At 35.9% G+C, this 16,580-nt stretch overlaps 1 long non-coding RNA gene across 1 annotated transcript in view; it reads left to right on the top strand.

Annotated features, from left to right (window-relative positions):
- Positions 1-16,580, top strand: part of LOC125752810 (uncharacterized) — a 160,521-nt gene that overhangs the window by 107,522 nt on the left and 36,419 nt on the right. The window contains exon 3 of the long non-coding RNA XR_007403173.1: positions 11,509-11,577. This is a non-coding gene — a long non-coding RNA (uncharacterized LOC125752810). The remainder of the gene's footprint in view (positions 1-11,508; positions 11,578-16,580) is intronic.

Below are 16,580 nucleotides of genomic sequence, written 5' to 3'. Positions count from 1 at the left end.
GAATACCTTTTGGAAGTAAAATATTATTTTATTAATACTTTTGCTTTATAAGTTGGATTTTAGTTTGTGTCACTTTCAAAATTAATTTTATTATAAAATATAAATGCAGAATAACTAAATAGTATAAGGAACCCCATGTGCCCACCACCCAACCTCAACAATTATCAACTCATGATCAGTTATGGTTTAACTGTACCCTCATAATATTTATTTTAATTTGAAACAAATATTAAACACAGAATGGTATCATTTAACTTGTAAATATGGGATGACTGGGTGGCTCAGTGGTCGAGCATCTGCCTTTGGCTCAGGGTGTGATCCTGGGAGCTAGGATAGAGTCCCGCATCGGGCTCCCTGAATGGAGCCTGCTTCTCCCTCTGCCTGTGTCCTGCCTCTCTCTCTCTGTGTGTCTCTCATGAATAAATAAATAAAATCTTAAAAAAACAACTTGTAAATATTTTCGTGATATATCTCTGAAATAAAAAAAGATCAGTTCTTCCTCTATCTCTTTTATTTTTCCATGCATTTTATTTGTGCAAAAACCTGAAATGTTTGTCCTGTAGAATTTCCAAAAGTCCGTGTTTTGCTGTTTGAATCCATGTTTTAAAATGTATTTCTGTCCCATATTTCTTGTTAATTGACAGGTATGTAAGCTTGATTAGATTGATGCTTTTTTTTTTTTTTTTTGGACAACACTTCTTCATAGGTAATGCTACACGCTTCCATCAAAACCACATGTCTGCTTATCTTCCTGTGATGTTAGCAGCCATTGCTCTATCTGCAATTATAGATAGTATGGAAATCTTACAACTGTATACTTCCATTTCTCCTTTCCTGTCCTTTTGTGTTCTTGTTTTCAAATATTTTACTTCTACTCTAAAATATATTACTTTTGCTTTAAATATTTATTTTATTTTATTTTATTTTTATTTATTTTATTTATTTTTTAAAGATTTCATTTGTGTATTAGAGAGAGTGTGCATGTGTGAGCCCACAGCAGGAGGAGGGGCAGAGGGAGAATCAGGCTTTCTACTGAGCAGAGAGCCCTACCTGGGGCTCATCCCAGGACCCTGGGACCAGGACCCCAGCTGAAGGCTAATGCTTTACTGACTGAGCTACCCAGGTGCCCCTAAATAGTCAGTTGATCTCACTGAAATTCCTCTAATATTCCTTGTAGCACGAGTCTTCTGGTGGTGAATTTTTTTTTTAGGTTTTATATGTCTGAAGATTTTTATTTAATCTTTTATTTTTTTTAAAGAAATTTCTTGGGTATAGAATTATTTGTTTACAATATATTATTTTAGACATTATTAAAGATTTTGTTCTGATTTTGCTCACTTGAAATGGTTTCTGAAGATACCTCTGATCTCACTTTTACCTTTGGTACTTTGTACTTATTAAGACATTTTTAACCTGGCTGCTCTTAAGATTTAATTCTTGATTTCTGGCTTGAAGCAATTTGATGATGATGTGACTTGATATCATCATGAGTCTTATGCTTATGGTTCCTTGAGCTTAGATTTTTTTGGATTTATAGTTTCATCAAATTTGGAAAACTGGCTGCTGAAGTTCCTCGATTACTTATTGCAGCTATGTTAATGTTTTCCAGACTTTTCTCTTTGTGTTTTACTTTTGGTAGTTTTTATTGCCATGTTTCCAGTTTCACTAATCTATTGCTTTGCAATTTCTAATTTTCTTTTAATACTTTTTAGTATATTTTTATATTTAATTCACTTTACTGTGAAGAATTTTCTTTGGCATTTTTTGTGCATGAGTCTGATGGTAAAGAATTCTGTGTCTGAGAATGTCTATTTCCTTTTCATTAAAAAAGCTTTTAATTTAGAAATAATTTCATACTTTTAGGAAATTTATAATAATATTAACAGAATAATTATCACTTTTTGTTACCATTTTGCCAAATTACTTTATCATTTGTGCTCTTTCTTTTCCCTTTATTCTTAAAATTTTCAGTGTGTGTTTCCTAAGATGAAAGATATTCCCTTGTATAACCAAAGAACAGTTACCTATTTGGGGAAATTGAACACTGATACAACCCTTTAATGTACTGTCCAAGTTCCAACTACTTTTAAAACATTTTCTGCCAAAAGAGAATCTAGTCAGGGTGCCAGGATTAGATTTGATGTTCATGACTCTTGAGTATTCTTTAATATGAAATGTTTCTTGGCCATTTTTGTGTCTCAGTGTGTATGTTTTTAAGACATTAATGATTTTGGGGACTATCGTGTTCTCCACTTTGGGTTTGGATGCTATCTTATCATGATTGTGTTTAGTTTATGCATTCCAAGCCACGGTATTACATAAGAGATGTATCATTTTCAGAATATCATGTCTGAGACATATGGTGGCCATTTGTCCTCTCTCTGGTGGTGTTAATTTTGATCTACCAGCTCAGGTGTAGTTTGATTCTTCCAGTGCATAACTTCTATTTTTTCTCTTATAACTAATAGGAAAACCATAGCCCTGAAAATATCCTGATGATCCTAATATCTCATATTAGGTTTAGAATCACTTGATGATTCTTGCCTGAATTGACCTTTTGACAACTGCACATTAATTATTTTCCAACTTGAGTACATTTTATATATTTACCTATCAACCCTCTACATTGTATTATAAATGAGTTCCCTCTATCCTTTCCTCCCTCCGTCCCTCCCTTCCATCCTTCTTTTATTTCTTTTCTTCCTGCCTTCCTAATTCATTACTACAAGAAATTTTTGGGTTCCTATTTCTTTCTTCCAATATTTTATAATTTAATACTGACTTATTTGGGGCTCACATTGTTCCAAATTTGGTTAGGAGAACTCTTTTCAGTTTATCTCCTTTATCTGTGTTATTTTGCCTTCACTTTATACATTTTTTCACTGAACGTAGAATTCTGTTTTGAAAGCTTTTATTGTTTTAGTGCCTTATAAATGTTGTTATACTCTTTGACCTCTACTGTATCTGATGAGAAGTTTTCCATTCATAATGCTATTCTCCTGTAAGAAGAAGTGCAACTTTCTCTAGCTGCTTTCATAATATTTTATCTTTTGTTTTTAGCTTTTTGACTATGATATTCTTAGGTATAGTTTTCTTTGTGATTATCCTTCTTTGGGTTTGTTATAATTATTAGATTTGGAAGTTGAGGTTTTCTACACCATTTGGGAAATTTTCAGTTACTACTATTATTTTTCTACCCAATCTCTTTGTCTCCTAAGATTCTAATAACATGTGTCTTAGATAACTTGATACTGTCTTACAGGTTGCTAAGGATGTGTTAATATTTTCTTACTTGATTCTTTAAATTAGCTAATTTCTATTAATATATTTTTAAGTTTCTTGATTCTTAATTCTTTAGTCACCAATCACTCTTAATGCCATCTCGTGAAATTATTTATTTCAGTTATTATTCTTTGCATTCTAAAATTTCCATTTGGGTTTTCTTTTATAGTCCCCAGTGTATTTATTATCGAGACCATATTTTCATTTAGGCCTCTGGACATATTTATAAAAATGGCTTTAAAGTCCTTTTCTGCTGATTTCAACATGTGGAATCTTTCAGGATAAATTGCTACTGTTGGCTTTTTCTACCAATTTGGGTCATATTTTCTTGTTTCCTGACATGTCTAATGATTTTTTATATCATACTGGATATTATGTTTGATCTATTGTGGAGACCTTGGATTCTATCATCATCCTCTGAAGAGTGTCTAATTTTGTTCTAGCTGGCAGTTGACTAGACTCAAACTCCAAACTCTGTTCCATGTGATGGGTAGCATCCAGAATCTCTGCTTAGTTCATTCAGTATCCTACCTCTTGCTTTCCTTGGGTCCATGGCATTTCCCAAAATATGCACAGTTAGGGGTCAACAAAGGATTTGGGTAGAGTTTATATACAAGGATTGAGGCTCCTTTGCTTTACTGTGGCTCTTTTCTCTTTCCTCACTTTTGAAGTACTTTGGAAGCCCTAACCCATTCTAAGATGTCTCAAGTTAGTAACACTTTAACTTTCTGCCTGAGTTCCTGCCAACCTATGCTACACTTCCTGGGGAGATCTTTCAGGAGAAGAGCCATTAAATGCAAACCTTACCCCGGTTAGTTCTTTTACAAGTGACAGTCTCTGCCTGAGAGACTTGGGCTGTTTTATTTTCGTGTACTTTATATTTTGTGGGGAATTTGTGATCATTTTGCATGGATGGATTAGTCCAATGCAGGCTACTTTACCATTAAAAGAACTCTTACTTATCTTTTCAACCCACCCTAGTCAGGCTACTGTCACCTGCAGTGTACTAACACTGCTCTAAACAAGGCCATTGGTATTTTCCACATTGACAAAATTAGTGGTCATTTCTAGTCCTTATATTACTCAATGTATGCGTGGCATTTGACCATCGCATTTCTTTTCTCTCTCTCAACTTCACTAGATGTTAGAACACGATAATCTAGTCTACTTCTGTTTCACTGATTGCTACTTGGTGTCCTTCTCTTTACTTCACTCATATTATTACCTTAACATTTTGGAAGGCATCAGGGTTCAGACCTGCAGTTCCTTTGGTTCTCTATCCACAGCACTTCCAAGTTGACCTCATGTAGTACTATGGTTATAAATACTATGTAACATTTTCTTTTTTCTCTGACTGGATCTCTCCCCTGAATTCCAACATCAAATCTCACTATCTTCTTGAAATTGTTCCTTTGTGGTTTGTCAGGCAACTTAGACTCATCCCGTCTACGTATTAATATGTAAAATATTAAGTAAGAGTAAAATATTCTCTTCAGTTAAAATTAACTTTATTCATGCTGTTGCTTTGTCTTAATGCATAGATGATTGTAATTCTTTTTTTATGTGTGTAATTCTTTTTTTTTGTAATTCTTTTTTTAATTCAAGTTCTACATCAAGTGCACTTGAGAATTGTCTCTGCTTTACCTTCAGAATACGTTCAGACTCTGACCACTGTGTGCCACCTTCTATCTTACCAACCTCATTTAAAACATTATTAGCTTTTACTTGAATTACTTTGAGTACTTTCTTCTTCTGTCCTTGACCTGTTCTATTCTTAGAGTGCGTTATTCACCTAGTAGCCAGAGTAATATTTGTATTTACTTATTTATTTATTTATTTAAATTAAATTAATTAACATATAGTGTATTATTAGTCAGAGGTAGAGTTCAGTGATTCATCAGTTGTATATTACGCCCAGTGCTAATTACATCACATGCCCTCCTTAATGCCATCATCCTGTTATTACCCTATCCCCCCACCTCCTTCCTCTGCAGCTAAACCTCAATTTGTTTCCTATGGTTAAGAATCTCTTATGGTGTGTCCCCATCTTTGACTACATCTTGTTTTATTTTTCCCTCACTTCCTCTATGCTCCTTTGTATTGTTTCTTAAATCCCACATATGAATGAAATCATATGATAATTGTCTTTCTCTATTGACTTACTTTGCTTAGTATAATACCCTCTAGTTACATCCACATCATTGCAAATGGCAAGACTTCACTTTTTTTGATAGCTGAGTAATATTCCATTATATATATTGTACCATGTCTTCTTTATCCATTCATCTGTCAATGGACATCTGGGCTTTTTCTATAGTTTGTCTATTGTGGACATTGCTGCTATGAACATTGGAGTACAGGTGCCCCTTTGGATCACTAAATTTGTATATTTGGGGTAAATACCCAGTAATACAATTGCTGGGTCATGGGATAGTTCTATTTTCAACTTTCTGAGGAACCTCCATACTGTTTTCCAGAGTGACTATACCAGCTTGCATTCTCACCAGCAATATAAGAGGGTTCTCCTTTCTCCACATCCTCACCAACATTTGTTGTTTCCTGACTTGTTAATTTTAGCCATTCTGACTGGTATAAGGTGATATTTCTTTTTTTTTAAAAAATTTTATTGGTGTTCAATTTACTAACATACAGAATAACCCCCAGTGCCCGTCACCCATTCACTCCCACCCCCTGCCCTCCTCCCCTTCTACCACCCCTAGTTCGTTTCCCAGAGTTAGCAGTCTTTATGTTCTGTCTCCCTTTCTGATATTTCCCACACATTTCTTCTCCCTTCCCTTATATTCCCTTTCACTATTATTTATATTCCCCAAATGAATGAGAACATATAATGTTTGTCCTTCTCCGACTGACTTACTTCACTCAGCATAATACCCTCCAGTTCCATCCACGTTGAAGCAAATGGTGGGTATTTGTCATTTCTAATAGCTGAGTAATATTCCATTTTGATTTGTATTTCTCTGGTACCGAGTGATGCTGAGAATTTTTTCACATGTTTGTTGGCCATTTGTATGTCTTCTTTGGATTAATGTCTGTTCATATCTTCTGCTCATTTTTTGACTATTGTTCAACATACTACTAGAAGTCCTAGCCCCAGCAATCAGAGAACAAAAAGAAATAAGAGTCATTTGAATAGGCTAAGAAGAAGCCAAGCTCTCCACCTTTGCAGATGACATAGTACTCTATGTGGAAAACCCAAAGACTCTATTCCAAAATTGCTAGAACTCATATAGGAATTCAGCAAAGTGGCAGGATACAAAATCAATGCTCAGAAATCAGTTGCATTTCTATATACTAACAATGAGATGGAAGAAAGAGAAATTAAGGAATCAATCCCATTTACAATTGCACCAAAACCCATAAGATCCTTAGGAATAAACCTAACCAAAGAGATAAAGGATCTGTACTCTGAAAACTATAAAACACTCATGAAAGAAATTGAGGAAGACACAAATAAATGGAAAAATTTTCTATGCTCATGGATTAGAAGAACAAAATTGTTAAATTGTCTATGCTTCCCAGAGCAATTTATACATTCAATGCAATCCTTATCAAAATACCATCAATATTTTCCACAAAGCTGGAACAAATAATACTAAAGTTTGTATAGAATCAGAAAAGATCCCAAATAGCCAAAGGAATGTTGAAAAAGGAAACTGAAACTAGAGGCATCACAATTCCAGACTTCAAGTTGCATTACAAAACTGTGATCATCAATACAGTATGGTCCTGGCACAGAAACAGATACATAGAACAGAATGGAGAACCCAGCAATGGACCTTCAACTCTATGGTCAACTAATCTTTGACAAAGCATGAAAGAATAACCAATGAGAAAAATGAAAGTCTCTTCAGCAAATAGTATTGGGAAAATTGTATAGCCACATGCAGAAGATGGAACTGGACCATTTTCTTACACCATACACAAATATAAACTCAAAATGGACAAAAGACCTGAATGTGAAATAGGAATCAATCAAAATCCTAGAAGGGAACACAAGAAGCAACCTCTTTGACCTTGGCTATAGCAACTTCTGGCTAGACATGTCTCCAAAAGCAAGGGAAACAAAGTAAAAAATGAGCTATTGGGACTTCATCAAGATAAAAAGCTTTTGTACAACAGAGTAAACAGTTGACAAAACCAAAAGACAACCTACAGAATGTAAAAGATATTTGCGGGATCCCTGGGTGGCGCAGAGGTTTGGCGCCTGCCTTTGGCCCAGGGCGCGATCCTGGAGACCCGGGATCGAATCCCACATCGGGCTCCCGGTGCATGGAGCCTGCTTCTCCCTCTGCCTTTGTTTCTGGCTCTCTCTGTCTCTCAGTCTTTCATGAATAAATAAATAAATAAAATCTTTAAAAAAAAAATAAAATAAAAAAAAATAAAAGATATTTGCAAATGACATATCAGATAAAGGGTTAGAATTCAAAATCTATAAAGAACTTACCAAACTCAGCACCCAGAGAACAGAGGAATATTCATACTATTTATACAACCTAACTTATTTATGTCACCAGTTTGCTTCAAACTTCCAGTGGCTAGCATCTCTGTCTCACCCAGAATGAAGCCTAAAGTCTTTCCCATTACCAAGAAGTACCTTTGTGATTTTCTTTCCCTGACCATCTCTCTGATCTCATACCCAACTTCTTTATACCACATTCCTTGTGCTGCAGCTACCCTGGTTTCCTTGCTGGACCTTTGCACTTGGTCTCCCTTCTGATTTGAACACTCATTCCCTAACATCTGAGTGATTTGTTTCCTCATTCATTGAGATGTCTGCTTATATGTTACCCTATTAGGGAGGACTTCCCTGTTCTTCCTATTTAAAATAGCACCACTACCTTCACTATTCTTTTTTCCCTTACCTTGTTTTATAAAGATTCGTATCATTGATATTGGCAATGGTTTCTTAGATATGACACCAAAAGTACAAGCAACAAAAGCAAAAATAGACCAGTGGATCTATATCAGACTAAAAAGTCTGCATAGAAAAAAGAAACAATCAACAGACTGAAAATGCACCTACAGAATAAGGAAAGTGTTGGCAAGCCAAAATCTGATAAGAGGCTAATATCCAAAATATATAAGGAAGTCCTGCAACCCAATAGCAAAATCCTCAAATAACCCAGTTGAAAAATGGACAAAGGATTTGGATGGATGTTTTTCCAAAGAAGATATACAAGTGGTTGACAGATATGAGAAAAAATGCTCAACATCACTAGTGAGCAGGGAAAAGTACATCAAAATCACAGTAAGAAATCACCTCATACTTGTAAGGATGACTATTATCAAAATTACAAAATATAACAAGTGTTGGTGAGAATATAGAGAAATTACAACTTGTACACTATTGACGGGGATGTAAATTGTTGCATAGAAATGTAGAAACAGTATGGCGGTTCCTCAAAAAACTTAAGGTAGAACTACCATATGACCCAGCAGTATCACTTCTGGGTATACATTCAAAAGAATTGAAATCCGGGTCTTGAAGAGATATCTGCACCCCCATGTTCATTACAGCATGATTCACAGTACCCAAGATTTGGAAACAACCTAGATGTCCTTCAATGGAAGAGTGGATTTTTTAAAAAGTGATGTATACACACAATGGAGTATTATTCAGCTTTAACAAGAAGGAAATCCTGCCATATATGACAAAAAGATGAACCTGGAGGACATTACACTAAGTGAGATAAGACAGTCATAGGAGGACTAATACTACATGATTCTACTTCTATGAGGTATCAAAATAAATTCATAGAAATAGAGGGATTAATGGTAGTTGCCAGAGACTGGAGGGAGGCAGAAATGATGAGTTATTATTCATGAGTATGGTTTTAGTTATATAAGATGAATCAGCTCTAGAGATGTGTTGTACAACATAGTGCCCAAACTTAATAAAAATATTTTTATTGAGCTCTTGAGATATGTTGTTTGTTTAATGTCTGTCTTTCCAGAAACAAAAAATGTAAGCTCCCTAATCACAGACATTAGGTCTTTTATGTTCATTGCTATACATTCAATAGCTCAATCAGTGCCTCTACCATAGTGGGTGTTCAATAACATTTGTGGAATGGATGAATATAGTGAAAGGGGGCATAGTGCACTTTAGGAAATGAAAGAGGTCTGGTAACAGATATTGATGTTAGGGGAACTAGTGAGTTAGGCAGCAGCCAGACTGTATAGAATTTTGTAGACCATAAGGATTTTTTAAAAGCACTATGTGTAGTCACTGGAGTATTTTAAGCAGATAGACTGATGTGATCTGATTTAAGTTTTGAAAAAAGTCACTCTGATCTGCAAAGTGTATGATCACTAGGGAAATTTTCTCAGCCCCAGACTAATTAAATCAGACCCTCTTGTGTTGGACCCCAGGTCTCAGTGGTGCTAATGTCTTTCAGGTGATTCCAATGCACAGCCAAGATTGGAAACTAGCAGGTTTGGGTAAGTTTCCTGACAAAGCTGGATGAACAAGATTCAAAACACAGGTGGAGAGATTTCTGGTTTCAACCTAGTTTCATTAAGAGTTTGGAGTCATTCCTCTTGTTCTTAAAATGAGAAAAAGCTATACAAGTTGAAATCAATAACTTTCTTGGATCAATAAGAGAACTAATGTTTTGGGGAAACCACTTCCCTGAAATCTGAAGAGTCAGATGCATCTGAAGAGATACCTCAGCTGAGATCCGCTTACCTGGAGAAGCCACTGGGAGTGTAAACTGGTAGGAACATGTAAATAGTAATTTTGACAAATTGTCTATGTCTGGACTAGCATGAGAGTGAGAAGCTTCTGTCATAAGGAGCTTCATAGTCTTCCAGGATTTTCCTTCAGGAAGCCTTTCAGTTTTTCATGGGGGGATCTGAGAAAGCTCCTTACAGTCAGTAAGACAAGGATGGGGGAAGGAAGAGTAGTCATGGTGCCTTTTTCCAAGCAAAGGTCTAATCTCTAGGGTGGAAGACTTTACCAGAGGGTAATTCTGAAATCTTATCCCGGCTTGGAGAAGGGAACTCTGCCCCTCTGCCCTACTTCAACCTTCCTACCTCACTCTAAAAATAAATAAATAAATAAATAAATAAATAAATAAATAAATAAATAAATAAATAAATAAAAGATAGATAGATAGATGATAGATAGATAGATAGATAGATAGTCCGGTCAGCAGGGGAATGGGTTTCAAGGAATTAGACTGGGATCCTTGGAGCTAGGAAAGAGACTAAGGGATGTAGGGACAAAATTCCACTCGTGGAGGAGGGACAGACATTTTCTGAACTCCACATCCAGACTCACTAAAGACTGGGCCTCAGAAGGCTATAGGACACCCCCTTCTCCATACCTTACTACCGACTGACAAACTTTCAGTAATAATGACAGTGAAGGCACCTGGATAGCTTAGTCAGTTAAGTGTGCAACTCTTGATTCAGCTCAGGTCATGATCTCGGGGTCATGGGATTGAGCCCCGCATCAGGCTCTGCACTCAGCATGGAGCTTACTTGTTCTTATCCTCTGCTCCTTTCCCTGTTTGCTCTCTCTCTCTCTCTCTCTCTTTCTCTCCCTCTTTCTCTCTCTCTTTCTTTCTCTCTCAACTAACCAAATAAAATGTTTGAAAAAAAAAACAGATGAGAGGGAACACATTATCATGAACTACTTATTGAGTACCTATTATGTTTTGAATTCTGTTCTATACCAGATATCTTATATAACTTCAATGTCCCTTTCAGTAAGTTTTTTAAAACGTCCATTTTATATTTAAGGAAGTGGAAGCCCAGGGAAATAATTAAATACACAGAACTGGTAAGAGATACATATCCCATAACAACTCATGTCACTTTTTTTAACTTCATTCTCCAATCCATTGCTTGTTCTACTACACTGTGTTGTTTAACATCATTTCAAAATGTGGCAAAATTTAGAAGTAGCAGAAAGAACAGAAATGGGTCCTGAAATGGAGGAAAAGCTTTTATGGGACAATTATTATTATTACAGGTGTTTTACTTGGTGTTTTCTATCTAAATAATATTTAAATCTAGATATTTTCTATATATATGGGGATGAGACTATTTGCAAAGCCAATTGTCAGGGAATTCCTACCAGAATTAACTGGTGTTGTGGTTTTTCACACCAATGTCTGGAGCATCATTGAGGTGCCAGAATAATAAGTATTATGCAACAAATTTTGATTTTAAGACTCATGTTTCGTCTTCAAATTTTAGCAGCTTGAAAGCTGAGATGCATCTTATTATGTCAAGAGAAACTTTCCAGTGGCCAAGCAAAGGAGTAAGGTATGGTGACATTTTTTTTTTATTGCCTAAGTTAATAAAAGCTTAGTCCATTTTGGAGGTAACTCTTTACCTAATTTGCACCTTAGTTAAATAATTTGCATGGCAACATAATATTCCATTGGTTTAAATGTAAATTTGGATCCTTAATGATTGCTTTTAATACCTTTAAAAGATTATATTACAAAAAAACTGAAAATAAAGTTATTGTGACTATGGAAGATTTCTTACCAAATCCCAGAAAGTGCAATTAAGGGCAATGAAAATTGCTAACTCTTTTAGAATAGATCATGTAATTTGGAAAGCTTGAGAGAAAGATTTGACCAAGTGCATTGAGAAGGACTCTGACATAGGACCTGAACTACTATTTTGTTGAAAGTTTCCAGCCAGCTTGTAAACAAAGCTGTTTAGCTCCCAGCACTATAAAACAAATTAAGAAAACTAGTTAAACAAACCAAACAAATCATTGACCAGATAGTCAATGCATAAGTAAGTAAATGCTTAAATGTATGCTGTCAATTGTAGAGGAGCTAAAATGGCCCTAATGGAGAGAGAATTTATGACTTGGGGAGTGAGGAAGAGATAGAGATAGAACTCCCACCAGGGATACTCAAAAATAATATAAGATTTCACTAATGCTACACAAATGTCATACAAAAGAGGTTCCAGAGAAGTCTTTTTATGTTATGGGTACTAATTTATGTAGGACTTGAAAAAGGAAAAGTTATGCATAATAGTAATCAGGGGGGATCTCTCAAGAACAGGAAAAGTATTGAAAGATGGTATGAATCTGAAGATGTTGAAGAGTTAGGGATGGGGACTACTTGTTACATGAACCTTTCTCTTCCACACAACGGGTGCCCATGACAGTGTCTTCCACATAGTGGCAGTAAAGAAGTGTTTGAATAGCTTGAAAAACTGAAGGATGACACCTCTTAATGGATATAGAATGTTTAGGGTCATGGAAGAGCATTAAAAAAAGCCTGACAGAGACCTTCTCACTCTTCCCACATCCACTCCAGATACATTCTCGGAATCAGCACCATCCTATTTTTAAACATTTCATTTGTCAGCTTTTTATTATTAAAAAAAATGTCCAATTTGCTTAAAGCACCTCAGGCAAAGTATGATCAAATTCATGGATGACAGTGACATTGAATAAGAATGGACAGGGACAGAAAAACAAGGGCCCATTAAAATGGACCTATGGATAAAGAAGACTCTCAGCTCTATACCACATCCAGGGTTTAGTGAAATAAAACCAAAAACAATCATAGACTGATTCAGTATCAACCTCAGAGGCCATGCTTTTACAGCCTAAGGGACTGAATTGTGCTAAGACTAGACCATGAATTCCCAGGGCATTTTCTGAATAATCATCTTATGTCCACATGGTATCTCAGCTTAAACTATTTCCCTCAAGAATGTGTCAGGAAAGGAATGGTCCTTGACATTCTTTTGTGGAAATGTTACCTCAAGCACACATAGATTTAGATGATTTTAAATCGGGGTTGTTTGTATTCTGAGAGTGAGTACAGCTGTGACATATATGATAATTGGGAAATGAAGAAAACAAAAGAGATCCCACATGGTTTCCTATAGCATGTAACAAGTATTTGTCTATTACATGAGCCAGCTATCTGAGCATGACAAATTCTTTCAATATGGTAGCCATAAAATGAAGTAGTAACAAGGAGCCAGGACACAGTCTGATATGCTGTGAAATTGGGAAACCAAGTCCAGGGAAATCCAGAAATGTTAGGTTAAAAATCCTGTTTCTACAAGTGAGTTGTCACATGTAAGCAAGGTTGATATTTCTTTAGTTCTTTAAGATTGAGGTTATTGGAGGGGTGACTGGGGAGAAGGCAAGGCAAATGAGCTAGCAGTATAGAAGGTAATTCTAGCTGGAATTCTTGAGGGCTTTTTAAGATTCATAGGCCTGTCCCTATGGGTGTACCTATCTCCTTAAAGATTTTAGTTTTTTTTAAAAAATTATTCATGAGAGACAGAGGCAGAGACACAGACAGAGGGAGAAGCAGGATCCCTGTGGGGAGCCCAATGCAGGACTTGATCCCAGGATCCTGAGATTATGACCTGAGCCAAAGGCAGACGCTCAACCACTGAGCCACCCAGGTGCCCTGGTGTACCTATCTTCTTGAAGAAACACCAAACAGTTGGGAGGCCCCAGAGACCAGAGGTCATAATTAAGCCTCTTGGCAGTCTGGATGAAAAAGTAGAAGGCAGGAAATGATGAAAGCCACAGAAGGGGATGCCGCACCTGATAGGGAACCAAAAGAGGAGACCAAATGGTAGAGACACCACCATTTACAAGTTTCTGCCAGGCATTTCCAACAAAGGGTTCTAGAGCAGTTGGACATTTATTGGGTGGGGGATGTGGTGGAGAGACAAAAAGGAAAAAAATAAAAGACCCTTGATCTAAATTTTACACCTTAAAAAAATTAACTCAAAATGGATCATGGACCTAAATGTAAAATGTAAAGTTATAAGACTTTTAGAAATAGAAAATATTTGGACTCTAGAGCTGGGCAAAAAAACTCAGGCACCAAAAGCACAGACCATAAAAGGAAAAATTGATAAATTAGGCATTAACTAAAATTAAAAGTTTTTCTCTGTAAAGACCATGTCAACAGCATGAAAAGATAGGCTACAGTCTGCAAAAAAATTTTACAAATCACATATCCAATAAAGAATCCATATTTAGAATATATAAGTAAATCTAAAAGCTAATCAGTGGTGATCCCTGGTTGGCTCAGAGGCTTAGAGTCTGCCTTCGGCCCAGGGCATGATCCTGGAGTCCTGGGATCGAGTCCCACATCAGGCTCCCTGCATGGAGCCTGCTTCTCCCTCTGCCTGTGTCTCTGCCTCTCTTTCTCTCTCTCTCTCTCTCTGTCTCTCATTAACAAACAAATAAAATCTTTAGAAGTTTTTAAAAAAAAATAAATAAAAGCTAATCAGTTAAGAAAAACCCCAAACATTTCAATTATAATATGGGCAAAAGACATGAACAGACATTTTATCAAAGTGAGTAAGAAGTAACAAGCACATGAAAAGTTATTCACCAACATTTGTCATGAGGGAAATATAAATTAAAACCACAGTGCAATATAATATACTAGGTACCTATTAGAATAGCCAATATTTAAAAAATATATAGTGACAACATCAAATTCTTGCAAGGATATAGAGAAACTGGTTCACCCATAATTGCTAGTGTCAATATATAAAATATTACAACCACACAGGAAGACAGTTTGGCAATTTTTTATAAAACCAAACATGCAAATATCATACAGCTTAGAAATTACACTTGCGGGCGGTTGTCCCAGAGAAATTAAAACTTACACTCACATCTGTACATGGATGCACATTTGTAATAGTCAAAACTTGGAAATGACCCAAAAGTCCTTCACCAGATGAATGATTACACAAATTATGGCGCATTCATGCTATGGAATACATCTCAGCAATAAAAAGGAACAAAATATTGATTCATGCAAAAACTTAGATGAATTTCCAGAGAATTATCCTTTGCAAAAAAAAAAAAAATTCCCGAAGATTGCATACTGTATAATTTTATTTATATAACACTCTTGAAAGTATAAAATTGTAAGAATGGGGAATAGATTAGTGGTTGTCAGAGATTAGAGATAAAGATTGGGAGAGGGTGGGGAAGCAGTATGTATGGCTATTAAAGAGCAATAAAAGGATTCTTGTGGTTGTAGAAATGTTCATCTTGAGTGTATCAATGTCAACATCATCGTTGTGATATTGTACTCTAGTTTTGCAAGAGCTGTGTAAAGAATCAAGAGAGCTGTCTAGTATTTTTTAAAACTGCATGTAGATCTATTATTATCACAACATAAAAGTTCAATTTAATCAATGTATCATATCCTTTCAAAAGTCCACATCATATATAAGTTAGCTAGATATAGTGATATAGAGAGAAATGGATCTGAGGAGGTAGTTGGACTTTATTTTCTAGTTGCAGAATGGCTTCAAAGTATTTTAAGCACAGGAATACTATGGTCAGATTTTCAAAAATTCTGATATGGTTAACATACAATGTTCTATTAGTTTCAGCCCTATAATTTAGTAATTCAACAATTCTATACATCACTCGGTACTTATCATAAGTATACTCTTTAATTCGCATCACCTATTTCACCCCCACCTCCCCTCTGGTAACTATCAGTCTGTTCTGTATAGTTAGGAGTCTGTTTCTTGGTTTCTCTTTTTCATTTGTTCGTTTTGTTTCTTAAATTCTACATATGAGTGAAATCAGATGATATTTGTCTTTCTCTCACTGAGTTATGTTACCTAGTATACTCTTTAGCTCTATCCATATTGTTGCAAATGCCAAGATTTCATTCTTTTTGATGGTTGAATAATATTTCATTGTATGTATATGCCATATTTTCTTTATCTATTTGTCAATTGATGGATACTTGGGCTACATTCATAATTTGGCTATTGTAAATAATACTGTAATAAATATTGGGGTACATGTATTTGTGTTTTAGAAAAGTCGTGGTTTTTCTATGTGATGTGGATTTGAAGTGGTGGGGTCTTTAGGGCTTGGGTGGGGACATCTGAGAGACTGACACCAGATAGAGAGTGATGGTTACCAAATGGGAGAAACATAAGGGACTAGTCTACAAGGCAGGAACACCACGGGTGGTGAGGTGGGAAAACAGGAACACACAGGTGGTGGATCAATAGTGTGTTATGGCTGGAGTGATTTGAGGCAAGTCTTGGACAAAGAAGAGCAGGAATCAAGAACTATCTCCAGTCTTCAGTCACTAGAGGCATGGTGGAGCTTTCACTGATGAGGCTTCAGGAAAGCAATTGTTAGGGGTGGGGAGCTGTAGGAAGCAGGGTCTAGTTGAGTTATCTACTGCTCAGTCATTTCACAGCCCCTATGCCCCCCATTATGTTTTCTCTTGGGGAAATTGTAGTCCGGAATTAGTGAAGTCATGGGTCTAGCA

This window comes from Canis lupus, chromosome 17 (assembly GCF_003254725.2).
Source record: "Canis lupus dingo isolate Sandy chromosome 17, ASM325472v2, whole genome shotgun sequence".
Taxonomy (NCBI): Eukaryota; Metazoa; Chordata; class Mammalia; order Carnivora; family Canidae; genus Canis; species Canis lupus.
This window is presented reverse-complemented; position numbering and strand designations above follow the sequence as displayed.